This window comes from Scatophagus argus, chromosome 1 (assembly GCF_020382885.2).
Source record: "Scatophagus argus isolate fScaArg1 chromosome 1, fScaArg1.pri, whole genome shotgun sequence".
NCBI classification, from domain to species: Eukaryota; Metazoa; Chordata; class Actinopteri; family Scatophagidae; genus Scatophagus; species Scatophagus argus.
The window spans coordinates 6,592,645-6,604,671 of NC_058493.1; the positions used below are offsets into that span (position 1 = coordinate 6,592,645).

A 12,027-nucleotide genomic window follows, 5' to 3' on the forward strand; every position below is an offset into this window, starting at 1 on the left:
GCACTCATGCTCAAAAAGTTTGCATAAAACTAAACCACAATCCACAATTATTCACCTTGAGGCAAGTAATCATCTTATATGATAAACTTTTTAAAAATCCACTAGGTCGACCAGTCCTAGTCTTATTACTTCTCAGTCTGTAATAGGATTAATACCATAGGTGTAGCTCCCTTTTAATAATGGGAGTACTGTATAATGGATACAGTATAATATACTTTTTATATTTATACCTGTTCAATTGTCACAGCATTTTTGTAGCATGGACGGTTGTGGGTTTGGTGAGGATTTGTTTTGTTGTGTATTTGATATTATTATGTTGTATTATGTTATTCAAAACCAATAAAAAGAAAAACAGCGAACAAAGACATTTCTCTATTGATATGATTACATTATAACAAGCATGTCAACAGTGGGCTGGTGACTGGAACAGCAAACAGTGGGTTGATCAGTGGTGGCTGGAGGCTCGTGATGGCATCAATGTAATCTCTTCTGTCGGCACCACTCCCTCTGAGACTTCCTGTAAGAACATCTGAGTCTTACTGTCCAAAGGCCACATCTCTTTTTAACTACTAAAACAAATGCACAGCATCAATATTGGGAAATTAACTGACCAAAGTCTAATTGCTCTTTTAAGAACTAAAAATCTAGATGATATTGTGTTAACATGCTTCAAATATTGTGGAATTTTAATACACTTATTTGCCTCTGTGTGTCTCATTACATTTTCAACAATCGCAGTTATCGTACCTGTCCTGCAAATCAGAGGCGGAAGTCTGGAGTTTAGAGAAGCAACGCACCAGGGAAAACCCAACCACTATATGGAAAAAAATAACAAATAACATTTCAACAGCTGCCACTGAACAATGCATATACTGTGATTGTTCTAACCAACCCCCGGGTAGGAATGTCATGGTATAAAGATCTGCTGCTGAAAAAGAGCACAGGACCAACCAAACCTTACATGGATAAAGCCAAAAAAGCATAAAATGGAAAGAAGGAGATGCTTAGATACATGACGTGCAGAATTCAAGGCAGATACCTGAAATAAAACAGGTCACACTGTTTGAACCAAACGTATATATGGTAATATACAACTTTACAGCAGTGTTTTACTTCCTCAGAGTTTTATACAGCAGCCTTTCTAGGTCAAAAACCTCCCACTGGCCATTAATTAACTTGAAGAATGTCAATGCAGATTCGTGTTATGGGAACAACAGTTACCCGAGGCTGCTTCTTCACGAAGCTTTTTGAATTTGGCCGTGCATAGAGAGCTGCACTCAAGGACATGCAGACATCTGTAAAGGGGGACAGAAGCCCGATATAGACCTAAGGTGTCATCCAACACCAGGGCCCCATGACAACAGAGACAGGGCTCAAGTCTCAGAGAGGGGCAGGTCTGAGTTTATACCTCACCTTGGCAAACATACCCTCTAGTACAAAGTAGACAGGGACAACCTGGCCTGGATATCTTATTCTTTCTTAAGGTTTTAGATAGACATATATGTGCATATGACAAACATTCAAAACATGACCTAGAGGCACCTTTGTCTTGACCTAAAATCCACATGAAATTCCATTGGTTTTCCAAGCATGAGCCACAACTCAAATATCCCTCAGCAAACACCATCAGGTTTAGGGGTTCAAAGCCTGCTCCAGGCTCATGGCTCATTAAGGAGCTTTGGATAAAAACTTCCACCACATGGCAGATAAGCGGTCCACCGAGTTGAGATTTTCTGAGAGACAGACTTGATGTCAAACTGTTCAACAGTGCTCTTTTTTTGAATCAGGTTTGCAAGTGCTTGAGCATTAGATAGATCACATTTCACATTTTAAAACTGTTGTAGAAACTACTTTGCTATGTTGTCTTTTCTATCCAAATAAAAATTCCAAACTTGAACAATGTCTGAATCATAGCACTAGACTTATAAAATTCTTGACAACAACATGAGTTAAAATCTTGTGGAATTCATTGACTACTTTTCTTTAAATGTGGCACATTGAGGGAGGCTTTAGGTACTGTATGACTCAGCTGGGATTGATGTTTAACTCATTTGTTTAACGTTTGTTTAACCTCTTGTGCTTTCTCCTCTCGTTAACTGCTAGTCACTGGCCTACCACTACAACAGATCATGCACTCACTGCATTCCCCTGTATCACAAAACCCCAGAGAGAGCAAAGTGCGTCCACTGTGCGTCAACCCCTTGTGTGATTCTTTTTACGGTTCACTATCAGCTCTGCTCTTCTGAAGCACAGCTAAATTAGCCAGGGCTACGTCACCTCCTCAACAACGCCACCATAGTAACTTGGACACACCGTGTTGACTACCATTTAGATAGTCACGGCTGTTCGATTTAATCAAACCTAGCTATTGTGTCTATGGACAGATATGAGGCCATCGTGGTGAAGTGACCTCACCCTGCCACACAAAAGCTGCCTCTGTGCAGAGACTGCATACAAACGCTGGCTGACAACCCACGGCTGGGGGATGAAAGGTCTCCTCAGTGTTTGGTGACAGTTATTACCCTCTCCACTGAAACCAAATACCTGTGGGCCCAGATAGCATTATCTTATTGTGAGGCACACTGGGGGCCGGCCTGTAATCAGGGCCCGGGCCTTGATCAGCGCTCCTCCCCAGATTTGATGTCGTTCCCCCCCTCCCCTCTGTTTCTACACCTTGAAGCCATGTGGAGCTCTGTACACATTTTTAAAGAAATAGTTAAACATGTTGTTATTTGCTGAAAGACTGATGCCTCTGTCACGTCAGTATGGTCCATATGAAGCTAGCAGCCTCACATGGACCGTAGCAGAAACTGTTAGCCCGACTCTATCCAAAGTGCTTCTTAAGTTTTCTCATATGTTGTATCTTTGTTTTAACAGTGGGGAAAAAAGGAAAGCATAAAAATGACAATTTGCAGTCTTACAGGGGTTATGTGCCCAACTATTTCTTGGCCAGGACCAGCTGCTGAGCAGCCAGAGTTTCCCAAAAGTTACCGGTCCTAGCCAAGAAGTCTGTTATATAACTCATTCCCAACAGGAAAATGTTGTTTCTTACACTTTAGGTTTGGTATGAATAAACGAGATGTAATGTGTAATTAATGAGCTTTAGAGGTGTTAGTAGACGGATTTTGTTCCCTTGGGCAAAGACGGGCTAGCTGTTTGCCCATTTCCAGTCTTTATGCTAAGCTAAGCAAGCTGGCTGCTGGTTTAAGCTTTATAACTAGTGCACACACACATGAGTAGTATCCATCTTCTTGTCTAACTCTTATTAAGAAAGCTTATTTGCCAAAATTTCCTCAGTTAAGCAAATATGACAGGTGTATTGTTGACATGGCAACGTCTTCAGAAAGAATAGACTTGTGGAAATGTTCAACAAATTACAAAATCAAGAGGGCGATTTCTGCTACTTAAATTCAGCCCGCACTTGGCAATCCAATATCTCTGAGGATGGGTGAGCAATTTGAATTTCCACTTATTTACAGAAGCAGACACTGCTACAGAATCTTTCAAAATGATCAATATCTCATTTCACTGTCAACTTACTGCACTTACTCATTCAGCCATAGTGTGCAAAATAACAACCTGACATTGAAAAGAAGACAAAATAGGGGCTGAGCAGCAAGTAAAACACAAAGGTAGACATCAGAGTTTTAGAAAAGGAAAGTGGCTGTTAGTCGCATTTGGGAGGTAAGAGGTTTAGCGCGGAGAATCCTGAGCAACGCAAACCTCAGGTTCAGAGCAGGCCTGATCAGATTAACGTCACCCACACTGCAGGAATGGCTGATGTGAACTGTTAGGTTAAATTGTTTCAATTAACAAGTCAACTTTGATTTAAATGTGTCAAGAGGAAAAAATGCAGTTTTGATAGTGATCACATTATGGCTTTATATTGGTATATAAACCCAGAATGGTCCTGGGTTTGAATCACAGGTCTGTTACCTTTATGTGCTGTTAAAGGTGTGGTCAATCAGAAACTCTAAATTGCCCACAAATATGCATGTGTTTGTGTGTGTTTACCCAGTGATACACTGGTGACCTTTTTCGGGTCTTTCCATTGTGTTACCCTTCAACCAGATGACTCATGTCGAACCCACTCTTCATTTCTTCATGAATTGTTCAAAAATGGACAGTTCTGAAGAAGTGTGAAACTAAAACCACCGCCGTGGTTTTGGGAACTGAATCGCCAGGAATGTGCATGCGTTGCTCACTTCCCCCACTGGTTCCCAGTCTACATATCAGGCTCTCAGCCCACAAGAATGCTCCATTTCTCAAACAGGAAATGAATGAGTAGATATACTTCAAACTGAGAATAATAATTGTGATGTAGTCCACCTCTACAGCTAACTTCTGCTTGTTCAAGAACGTCAACTTAACTACAAGATAAAACTGCAAAAATACTGAAAGAAGATCATGTCATTTCACTTCAACACTATTGAGACACCCTCCACAATTTTTAAAGAGACAGCACACCTATTTGCAGATTTGCTTTTCATGAGCTGTACTACACAACCTGTGCAAATAGTCTTAGTCTGATGAAGCTTTCTAAATGACAGTGTCATCAGTGTTATCTCAGTCCACATCACAAAATAGATGTGTGGACTTTAAAGGACATGTGCATTTAGCAAGCAGGGAGAGTCTAAGTAAGATGCTGCAGAGTTGCATTTTGGGAAATGTATTCTCCAGCTTTTTTACAGCTGGACCCATACTAAAACTAAAACTCTGGGTCTTGATTTTCATCTCTTTTTTAAAAAAACAAAATGGTTTCATTGCAATGTTACAAACATTATAAATGAGCAACACTTATATGCTGAACAACCCCATTAAAAGTAAGAAAAATATGGTCCATCATAATGTATCATGATACAGACTGTGATTTACAGTTCAGCAAAATCAGACCATTTAAATTCCTACATTCAGCTTCCTGTAGCTCCTAAATGTGAAGTTAACATGGATAAGAAAATAGAAACACTCAGACCGCCTTAAAAAAAAAAAAACTCAGAACAAAGTGAACAATAAAGGTTAATCAAAAGGAGAATAATCTTTTTCAGTGTTTGAAGCAATTTTTGTAAAAGACTTTACAAACTAGCCCAGTTATGTATTAATATTAATTCTCTTTGGTCACACATGCTGTTATCAAAGCATTAAGCTCTATCACTGAGGCAGACGTTGCTAGGCACAGCAAGTGCATTAGTCAGTCAAACTCTGCCCTCGGGAATTTTATCAAACAAAACAAAGAAGAAAACCTTCAGAATCAATGTGTAATTTCATACATACAATGCTTTTGTTTACAAACTAAAAGCGTCTTGTTGAACTGTTCCTCCGGCGCAAACCTCAAATCAAATAGCAACTTTTAAAGCGTTTGTCTCAGTTAACAAAGCAGCACATAGAGGCATCAATGCAAACCTTACCCACAGTCCGTCTGACGCAAGTAGATTGTATCAGGTGCACATTAAATTCATGTTAAGTCCATCAGAGAGAGCAGGTGTGTTTATACTAGACAGGTATCCCTCTGTAGCGGGCATGCAAGCTCTCACCACACTGATTACACTGAGCTAAATATGGCTTTGTGCTAACACAGACAGTAGGCAGATCAAAGTCCTGATGTCAGAGGCGAGAGGCGGAGCCTACAGGCCACAGGTCAGTTGTCTGCTGCAACTATCCTGCCTCTGCTTTCTAAACACACCCCTGTTAAAAGTGTTGCAACTTGAGCATGTGCAGATACAGACTCGTCCTGCATCATCATCAGTCAATCAGACCAAATTATCTACCGCAGTCAAAGCCTTAAGGTGGCTTAGAGAAAGGTTCAAAGTTGATGTTTTGATGCTGACGTAAAAATCCATGAAACGACATGGTCAACAGCTGTTCAGCCACAACCATTTAATTAGAGGGAAACTGAGGGATTACATACTGGTAATGATTTTCATATATTCACGTTTTTCTGAACAAGCAAAGAATACATATTGATTCCAACAGGCCTGTGATGGAAAAATATCCAGATCATTTAGCACAGCAATGTCAAACTCTAAGTCAAAGTGCAAAATTATTGGCAATAACGCTGCAGTGGTCAGTTACTCCACTGACAGGAAAATAATGTGCAACGATTTTGATAAGTGATAGTTAAAGCCATTTTTCAAACATTGATGTCAAAAATGAAATTGTTCCAGGTCCTCAAATAAGAATCTGTTACAATACTTCATACCTAAACATCTGATCAAAACCTAAACCATTTCCCTCAGAAATCTAGTGGAGTAGCACATTAAAAGAATGCTCAAGTGAACTGCCTCATAGCTGTATTTGTTACTTGTGAATGCACTTTGCTTCACATCAGCTGACTTCTTTTACCCAACTGATGGAATTAGTTGCACCTTTTGAAACAGGTTAAATGTACTGTATTGCAGCACCTCTGTGACTTAAGCCGAGGACGTTTGTTGCATCTCTCTCGCAATCCAATTTTCCTCTCTCCACTATCGTTAACTCAAAAAAGCATAACATTTTTAAACCGTACTATGTACCTGGCAGAATACATTTCTTATCAGCAGTCTTGCTGTTCGGGGACTCTGAAAATGTCTTCCAAATGTTAAGTAAGAGCTGTCAAACAACCTGCTGGATTTTGCTGAAATTTGTCTTTCAGGAAAACAGCTTATATGTGTGATTCAAATGTCATCAATGCAAAAATCCTCTTGCAGTGATGTCAAGTTGACATATCTGCACACTGAATAGCACATGGCAGAGACGCATCCAGTGTTGAGTATTGGTAAGTGGCACATATCCACACACAAGCGCACACACCCACACACACACATACTCAGTATCAACCGTACATTGGCAGTGCGGACACCTTTGAGCGCCGTGTCAGTGCTCAGCACAGAAACCCCTGAGTGAGCAGACAGAGGCTCAGTGGCCTTCTTTATACCTGGTACTACATGTACCTTGCATCCACAATGCGCGTGACTGGATTACATTCACAGGTAGGAAACATCCCCTGTATACGTAGTGAAATCTGACTTCAGTATTTATACAGGAGGAGATTTTCTCCAGATAGATTCACATCCAACAGTAAATATCCCAGCTGCTTTGCACACCACCATCCTGACAGTCCAGTTTCTATTTGTATTCTTCTGTTTGTCTTGCATTGCTTCCTGGCAGATTGGCACACAAAGCTTTATTTCTGCCCATATGGAGACTTCTGACGTTTACACATTGTTGTTACTAGAATTAAATGCAAGTCCGACCAATTGTGAAGGTAATTTTCAGACTTGTGATTATACTTTATGGATTATTAAAAGATCAAATCTGATCAACCAGAATGCACATATAAACAATATTGTGTCATGGTCAGGGCTGCGACTGACGATTATTTTCATTATCAGTTAATCTTATAAATACTTTCAATATTAATCAATGAATCATTTGGTCTATAAAATGCAAAAATGTGAAAAATCATCACAATCCCCCAGAGCCCAATGTGATGCTTTTAGTTTATTTCTTTTGTCCACCCAACAGTCCGAAATCTGAAGACTTGTCATTTATGATCATGGATGACAAAGAAACATTTCATTTCAAAAGTATTTTTGCTTGAACAATGGCTGAAATTATTAAGCACCAATCAAAATAACTGGCAATTTGCTTTTGATCGATTATTCAGCCAATTGTTCCTGTTCTGTTCTAACAACCAAAATGTGCCGGTAGCACAGTATTGAAAACTGCCAGGTATCTAAAGATGGCATTAGATGTCTGTTCAGATTTGTCTCATGTACATTTACACAACTTTAGTTAAATTAAGTTCTTGTATGGTTCTGTTTCACTACTGGCACCACAACTCACATACTATATCTGAACTATTATCCAAATATTTCACAATACCCTGTGCAGTTGTTGGAAACAGGATGCTTTTTTGAACCACAGCACATTTTCACATGACACATTTGTAAATAACTTACACATTTTATTTTAACACAAACTCCAGGCTTACAAAGTTTTGATCGTGTCTTTGTAGAAAGATGTGGAGTCACCACAGGCACAGCAACAATTAACAACAAAGTCTGCCCGATAAGTCCTAAGAGCAAAGAGAAACCACTCCAGGGCACAACATTTGAACAAGCTGCAGAGATGGCTGCTGTTTTGGAACAGCGAGTGTGGCTGCTGTTTGGCGTGCTGAGAGGATTCCAGCGATTCCAGTCTTAACAAAAACTAAGTCAAGGCTTTATTGTGAATATCAGCAGGGAATTCAGCAGTCGCCCTCCCAGGCATATAAAACCCATTCCTGAGACAGCACTACATCATGAACTAGTACCTGTAAGACTTCCTCTAATGCTTCCATTTTATACTAAATACAGTGTAATTACAAGGCTGACACTATGTGTATCCTCCATCATCATTAAATTAGGGGGTTTGTGAAGATGAGAAATTGGCTGGGTTCTGCTTGGAGCCAGCACAATCCTGGTGGTAATTTACAGTACTCTAAATGGGAGGCCAACTCCTCTTTCATTTGTCTCTTGTACTGGAGTTAAATACATATTTCTGGCTGGGATGGCCTCATGAGTGAGCCTGATGTTTTGTGAAAGAAACACACAGAGAGTGAACACAAATAAGCTTTTGTTAATGGCATTGCATTGTATAACACTCTCCTGATAGTTGTAATTGTAAATGTGAAATTCTTACTTTCACATTTCTTTACATATAAAGATTGTAATTACAGACTTACATAACAAGTGATTAAAAAAATTACACCTACTCTGACAACACAATAGTCCTGACATTTCAGATCACGTGGGTTAGACTGATTTCGAGCCGAATTTTTAGTATTTCAAAGCTAAACCCTTTACATGGCCAATTTAAATCATTGTACTGTGAAAACCTCATAACTTTTACTCATTTAAATTCAGAGCACCCTACACTTTTAAAGTGTTTGTTAGATCTTGTAAAGTAGACATTTTGATCAACAGTTACACAAACACACATGTATATTATGGCAGTAAAGAGCAGAGTCAAAATGTGGCAGAAGACAATTAATTATCTGGGTGGTTTATGGTTCAAATCCAAGCACTTTATGGATGCTCTTCCCTCTACAACCGGCCAACAAGCAAACAATCGCGGCATGAGGAGCCAACAGTCTCAATTGGAGCTAACTCAGTAGCAGCCAACAGCAGATCACTGCAGTTATAGTGGGAAGTCCCCAGTTAACTGTGTGTTACGAAGCTCAATCAAGTTTCCTTTAAGACATAAAAGTTAAAGGATATCAATGTATTTGAAGTGTTACTGTAAATCAGATTTCAGGAATCCTGAGGAATGAGTAATACAAGGTGAATTTCCTTCTTTCACACTGTCGCCTCCTCTTCAGAATGTGAGCATGGACGTTACCTACATTGAAAGGCACTGACTGTGATTTACAAGCAACCACATGAAGACACAAATAAGGCAGATGACTAGGCTGCCTGATGGACTCCAGAGTCAAATATTCTGAGTCAACACTGACTGTAAGGAGTCTCTGCAATGACAGCAAGAGAAACTTGCTTGTCATGAAATTAGTCAAAACTAGAGGACCCTCACTCTCAAAAGACCACGAAGAAACATTTCTGTGAGGCAGAGGGTAATAAAACAGGCTCTAGATGTTCACATCCTTTACAGATGGTCCTTCACATTCTTTTGGTTTCTACTGGTTTACTCCAATTACAGGTTAAAACTGAGGATCATTTACGATGAAACATTAGTGTGGGATCTAAGGATCCAATATTATTATTGGTAAGACTGGTTAAGGGGTAGAGTAGTAAAGGACAGAGCGCAAGTTTCCTTCAAGTTTCTTGATGGTCTTTAACATACGGTAATCAACTTTCTGGTTTAAACTGGTCACTGAGCATCTTCCCTGGAGAAACGTGCAAAGCAGTTCTGAAGTGAAGAAGATGTGACCTCTGAGCAAACCTATGGGTGTGTTACAACATGGGAAACCAGAAGGCGGCCATGTTTATGCGCCTAGTCCTTTGAACGTGTTTCAGTGGGTGAGGTCAAGTGAGTGTAAATGAATTAGTAGGCCACTGTTTTGCTTTACATGTGTGCACATCCTCCCACTAGCACAAAAAAAAAACATACACAGATGAACTTCCTTGAAGAAAATGAGATGGAGATAGGGAATTTGAAGTGTGTCTGTGCTGGCAGACATATAGATAGATAGATACTTTATTGATCCCGATGGAAATTCAAGGAACTTTATTGTGCTGAATGAAAGGTTTACCTAAGTTGTCAACAACAATTATAAGAGCAAGAACCAGGTGGGAAAGTGGACAGGCAGTCAAGACCACAAAGTCATATTGACAAGCAAGCTACTGTTTTGCCAAGTCAATGCAGTAGACACAATGATTTCACATTACTAAGTTATGATTACGGATACAATACTATGTAAAGTGAATTCTCTCTAACCTCCTCTTACAATTATTTACATCATAAATGTTTGCTTCATTAATTATCAGATTATATGTCATTATCTAGCCACATGGGATATGTTTGTGAGTGACTGTCAGTACAAAGAGGAGGCGAGAAGGATGAAGAGAAAGAGGACACAGAGAGAGCGAGAGAGGAGGAAGTGAACAGATAATGGAGTAAACATTTTTATAGTGGCAAAACAACTGGGGAAAACTGAGAAAAAATAATCAAACCTTTCATTCACAATCAAATTGAATGTGCATGGGAGCTGACCCCCCTAAAGGTCTGATCCTAGGATCGTCCCTGGATTTCCTTACATTGTCAGAACTTTTTCATGTTGCATTTAAAGTGCTAAGGGTCGTTTTAAATAAGCTAAATAACAGTTCTCGTTAATGACCTTAACGTATCGACCAACCAGAGCGTTTCTTGTAAAGTTAACATACGTGTTTTGTGATCTCCCGTTGTTTGAATGTTGCGTAAGCCGTCTGTGAATAGTATCATTTTACACTTGTATGGGACAGCTGAGTTCTTCTTCGCTGTCGCTGAGTTCACAGAAACGTGAGAAGTTCGCACATTGGCCCTTCAGGCTCTGAATGGCTGTGGCTACCGAGTGACGAGTTAAAAGACCGCGTCCAGCAGCCATTAAACAACTTCTCTCACTGTTAAAAGACCACTGACAGAGGAGTAACGTTAACGCCAGAATATTTTCACACCGGTCTACAGTTAACAACGGGCTACATTGTAAATGACTCCACTTACCTCAAGCAGATGGAGCTCAGTGTGAAGAAGAAACAGAAGCTTTTGGATGCATAATAATCCTCCTAGTGGATGGAAGGGCTGGTAGACTTTGGACCTGGGCCAAAATGTCCTTTTAAACGTTTTGAAGTTAGTACGGTAGAGTGAAATAGATGAGCTGCGGTTTCCCCGATCACAAGTAGAAGGACTGACTGCACTTTCTTACAGTTGTTAGTGTTTCCCAGGACAACTCAGTGGGAGGAGTCTGCAGGAGGGCTATTATAAGCCCTGCTTGCATTGGCTTTCTCTTAGGAGTTCAGTTTCAGACTGGAAGAAGTAAACTTTCAGTCGGAAGACAGATCAGACGAACTTGAGTAATTTTCATTTTCTTAAAGCGCAACTTGGGGTAAAGTATTATAATTGTAAATGTTCTAGATTAGGAGAAAGTGTCGCGCCGCTCTTCAGAGGCAGGCTGTAGCTAGCAAGACTGTATCATCATCCTGTGTGTGCTTTTCACAATAAAAGCAACAACTTCAAGTGTCATGCCTCATGAAGCTGGCGGATGCAGGACATTGGGTGAAGTGATATTCTTGATCTATGAGGATATCATACATCAAACATTTTCAAACCTTTTTTCTTTTTTTACTCTTACTTTTTACTCATAGTGTAAAGGACTAGAAGCGCTTCGCGTTAGCATAAGAAACACATTTGCTGTTCTGATCAGCTTCGATGTCGGTTGACAGCGTTGCTTATTTTTAATTGCTTGTTTGTTTGTTATTTGTTTGTGCTGACAACTGTAAAACTCATATTACACTGGCTGATCCAGAGTAGCCCAGCATGGGACCCAGCCCTCCCACCACCTTTAGACATTTGTGTTTT

At 39.9% G+C, this 12,027-nt stretch overlaps 1 protein-coding gene across 9 annotated transcripts in view; it reads right to left on the minus strand.

Annotated features, from left to right (window-relative positions):
* The window catches only part of LOC124068430 (A-kinase anchor protein 13), a 97,763-nt gene extending 86,167 nt beyond the window's left edge, over positions 1-11,596 (minus strand). For 4 of the 9 annotated variants that reach the window (XM_046407201.1, XM_046407041.1, XM_046406967.1 and 1 more), the window contains exon 1: positions 11,173-11,595. The gene's annotated coding sequence lies outside the window, so the exon portion shown is untranslated. Of the gene's footprint in view, positions 1-5,405; positions 5,677-11,172 lie in introns of those variants that run through there. The other 5 variants (XM_046407277.1, XM_046406886.1, XM_046407118.1 and 2 more) reach the window with 3 other exon arrangements.
* Positions 11,597-12,027: the final 431 nt, after the last annotated feature.